We start from the raw sequence: 4,896 nt of genomic DNA on the forward strand, positions 1-4,896 counted from the left end.
CGGTCAAAATCCATTTAGCGTCATTCAAAACTTTTATTTGTCGTATCTGGACTTCCTCTGGACAGAAAATCAGCACTTGTATCTTTAAGGAGTCACGACAGCGGACGCTTGTCCTCAGAGCTGTGGGCTACAGGGTCAGTGTTTTTAGTTTATCCCTCTCCCCCTTTTCCTTTCACATTTATCATTTGAGTTCCAACGGGCCACTCTAACAAACTGAAAGTTCTTTACATGTGTGGTCTTGTTGTCCCTCCTCTCAGCCCCCCAACGATTCCGCTCATTGTCACACCGGAGTTTGGTCGGAACAATGTGGATTAGCGTCATGCGACTGAAATCTCTGTGTGGTGGGAGGAAGCAAGGGGGGGGGGGCTTTGATCAAGAGTCTTAATGAGTTAATGAGAGTATGAAACCCCCCCCCGCCCGCCTGCCCCCCGGCCCAAGCTGTGTTTGAATAGGAGAAACCACAAGACATCAAGTAAAGTTTGAGTGTATTCTGATCCTGCCCAACTGAAAATGTACGAGACATTTCAATAAAAAACAAACGTAGCTTTACTTGGGAGATGTGTCTGCCTCTTATTGATTTACATCCTGTTTCCTTTTTGAGTTTTTGGGTTAACACTTTATATAAAAAAAAATATTATTACACCCGGATAATGTGAAATGTTGAGGCAGCCAATCGGAGTCAATCTGGTTATTCTTCTCATGAGGCGAGACCACTATCCACCAACTTCACCAAGCAACCCACTTGTGATTCAGTCGCTTGTAAAAAAAAAAAAAATTACAAAAACCATTCACACACTGAGCCTGCTTTGACAAACGGTAACTTCCAGAGTTTCCCCACAAAGACTTTGTCTGGTCCCAGGAGTTTGTCACATGCCCGGAAGCCTTCCCAGCATCATACAGGGAAAGGTTGACCAGACGGCTGCGTACATCATACGCCTGCAGGCAGCGTGCGGTCTGGGCCTCTGGCTTTGGAAAGCTGGCGTTCACGACGAAATGGGTGGCTGAAGTATTTGGGACTCTAAAAAGCTTATTTTTGGGGCTGTGGATGTTTAGGTGACTACAACCCACAAACCCCAGAGACGGCTAAAATAACTCCGACTAAAAATGTCCCGTTTCAGTTGGAGTCGGTAACTGAGAATTAAAACGGACAAAGACCTCCATGCTCTGCAGAGTTTACATTTTCTACCATCATTTAATAGAATGATTCACTGTATCTGTAAAGGTTTCTAATCCTAGTAAAGTAAACACTTTCTCAATTTTGATCAGCTTTTTCGCTCATTTAAACGTATTTTGGGGTAATTGAAGGTTATTGTTAGTTGAGCCCAAACAACGCATGAACTAGTGATTCTTATGCAGCTGTGACCGCCGGGTTTTCTACCAAAGCTCATTTGATCATTTTAATTTCTCGAGTACAGTAACAATGAATGGTTTCACCCACTTTTTATGAGGATTTCTATCCATCTTCTATCGTGATTTATCCTCCTGAGGGGGTCACAGGGTGCTGGAGCCTTTTCTGGTCGGGGAACCAGATTCCATCCATCTTCATTACGCTTGAACCTGTGCAGAGGCGCAGGCTGCTGAAGCCAATCCCAGGGTGCATCTGAATAGTCCCTCCTATCTCCTTTCCTATTTAGTTCCCCTTAACCCAGGAAGTGTTTAAGTGGTGGCCATGGGGAGGAACGTTTGAATTCTCTCGTCTCTAAGCTAAGGACAGGAGGCTCAATGTTTCCTTTATAACCTCCTTTAACATGGGAAACGCTGATGCATCCTTTACCAAAGCAGACCAGATCATGCTGCCCCACAACTCCTTGCGGCGACAACATTTAAAGGGACCCGCTCATCCGAGTGTTCAGGGAAACTCACGATGACTCAAGGCAGATCATTTTAAGTTACCAATGCAATAATGTGCCGTCAACAATTTTAAATAATCTTAAATCCAGATCCCAACTATGAATGTTATGCGGACGTTGTAAAAGAAACATGGGGATGAATGCGCTTTTTGTAGTCCATTTTTAGACATTTGTCGTTCTTTCACCACGGCTGACGTCACTAACCCGCGCCGCCGTGGCATTACTACATCACCTAGTGAAAGTGCGGTCCGACGGTCACAACAATGTGATCGCCTTTCACTAATGCCTTTAGGAAGCCTCCTGACACCTTTCCTTAACCCCGTGACATCATCCAGGGGGTTTAGGAAGAGAAGATAGGAAAGGAGAAAGGAGGGACTAGTTGAATGTTCCCCCCAGTTTACTAGGGGGCAGGACACACCCTGACTCCTCCTCCACTGCTGGGTGTAACTGCAGTTTGCATCCATAAAGTTGCAAGACTGCCATCTGCTGGTTCTATCTATCTATCTATCTATCTATCTATCTATCTATCTATCTATCTATCTATCTATCTATCTATCTATCTATCTATCTATCTATCTATCTATCTATCTATCTATCTATCTATCTATCTATCTATCTATCTATCTATCTATCTATCTATCAATCATTGCTTCCTGCAGCTCTCGTCGTCCCTGATGACCATTTCCCCCTCCCTCTCGCTTATCAGCAACTTTTCCATCCCTGATGACTGTTTCCCCTTCTTCTTCACTTTGAAGTTGCACTACTGCCATCTGCTGGTTCCAGCTGGTCCAAAGCATTCCTACAGCTCGTAAAACAAACAAATAAATCTATAAATAAACTGACTCACTTCAACAGCATGGCCTTGAGGCTAATACTAATTTGTCATTTGCAGTGAGGTCGCTATTTGTCATGGCAGCATCACCGGTATCTTGGCTCAGGTATCAGTGTTGTGTTATGTCCACAACTCAAAAGAAATTTGATAAAAAATGTTTATAAAAATAATACAATTCTTCGAAATTTTAAAATTTGCTTGGTTCAGCAAGCTGGATTTGGCCGGTTTTGGCCCACGGGCCTTTTGTTTGACACCCTGGATGTAGCCCACTCTTTTTTTTTTTAAACTAAGATTCTTTGGATAAAAGCCAAACTGATTTTCTGTCGGCATTCATAGGAGCATGCATTTAACACTTAACGAATCCTCTATAGATTATAGTCAAAACAAGCATCTCTTCACAGATTTCTTTTTATTTACAAAGTGCAAGTTTCTCGTTCAATACAAAATTAAGGTAAAAGACTAAACAACACATAAAAGTGGGGCATACTATCAAAACCAGCTGGCTTGCCCATGTTGTATTGACTATATTTCCCATAATGCTTTGCGTCTTGACAATGTAGTCCCTGGTGTTGATCACATGCTCACGCAATCTCTATTGATCCTCTGAGGGAAATTCGATTATCACTATGTAAAGCGCTTTTGGGCATTTTACGCAATCTACCAATTGCGCTGCACAAATAATGGATCCGTTAACCGCGCTGCCTAACCAGTCGGTAGATTGTACCCATCACCCAAAAGCGCCAGACGGTTCTATAGTTCAGTTTGGGTTTTGTAATGAATGAAATGCTGCTGCAGTTCTTCTCAGGTTTCAACGTGCATTATATAATCTTTATGGCCGACACAGGTCCATATAAAACAAGAACATACAGGTACATAAGTAGAAAGAAAAATAATAAAAGATACAACACACTACACTGTGTATATAAATCAAATAAAAAAAATTAGGTTTAAAACATTTTACAAATAATTAATTGTCTGTTATTTGTTAGCTTACCACCGGTGAACTGGCCAGCAAATAAACAAGGGTCAGTCTCTGCCTGTACCTCCAGCTGGCTGTTTGAAAACTCACCCTCACCAGGACCGGTGGCGGTGGCCAGCGTGACACTCCTCCAGCAGCATGGCGTCTGGCAGGACGGTGGTGGTCCAGTTCAGGCTGGCTCCAGTTGCTTGTTTCGCAGATTTGCCAAGCACAGGATCCAGCAAATTCAAAATGGGATCTCTTTTTGGACTGAGCCCCGCTGTTGCATACCAGCTCCGTCTTGTCGTCTCTACAGTCCTCTTTCCAGTGGAAACATACTACGAACCGGTGCTAATTAAAGACGAGCTCTGAACTGGGACTGGTGGTGGGTGGATCGATCCAAATATCGATTATATCGATACCTACACTGGTATCGATCTGGAACGATGCCAGTGCAATAAGATTACTACATAATTATAGTTTCCCATTCTCTCCTGTGTTATTTGCTGAGCATGTCCCTTAAAATGTCGAGTGCATTGTGGGAAGTGGAGTCGTAGCATGGGATGGTTTTAGGAAGTGTAGTATTTGTTGGCCTGCTGCGTTCCAGTGTTCTACTGCAGGTGTTTGTGAAATGACGTCTTAGTCCAGCATGTGTTATAAAGAAGAAGAATTGACCAGAATTTTGCAACCACTGGCGTCCTCCCTTCTCCCTCCACCCAAATCCACATCAGAATGGCTAGACAGACAGCTTTAATTACGAGCAGACACGAGTCTGAGATTCACATGAGTGAGTAAATCTCTGGAGGAAGGTACTACCTGTGTGCATGCTGCTCCATCCTGAAGACTCTACCTGGAATTTTATTGTGCCTTAGTTTGTTCTGGAGTGATAGTTTTGTACGTTTTGTTTATTTAAGAAAAAAAAATCCAGACATCACTATGTATGGGAGAATTTCTTTTTTTTATTATGATAAAGTGTCTGTTTACCTATAAAGTTTTTCAAAATACTGTTCTGGGTTCAACTAATTAATAAACCAAAGGAAAAATCCAAAAAACACTTAAAGGTCATGGTAATCATAAAACATCCAGATTTAGCACTTTTATTACACGTTAACCTTGAATTTTAAAAAGCATTGGTATCGGCTCGGTATCGGCGATGCTGGCCCTGGATTTACTTGGTATCAGATCGATATCAAATCTTTCGAGTATAGCACACTGCTGACTGAAACCACCTCGGCGGAAGAAGAGTGGATGCGCGC

The sequence above is a fragment of the Lipophrys pholis genome (genome assembly GCF_963383615.2).
Source record: "Lipophrys pholis genome assembly, chromosome: 4".
Classification (NCBI taxonomy): domain Eukaryota; kingdom Metazoa; phylum Chordata; class Actinopteri; order Blenniiformes; family Blenniidae; genus Lipophrys; species Lipophrys pholis.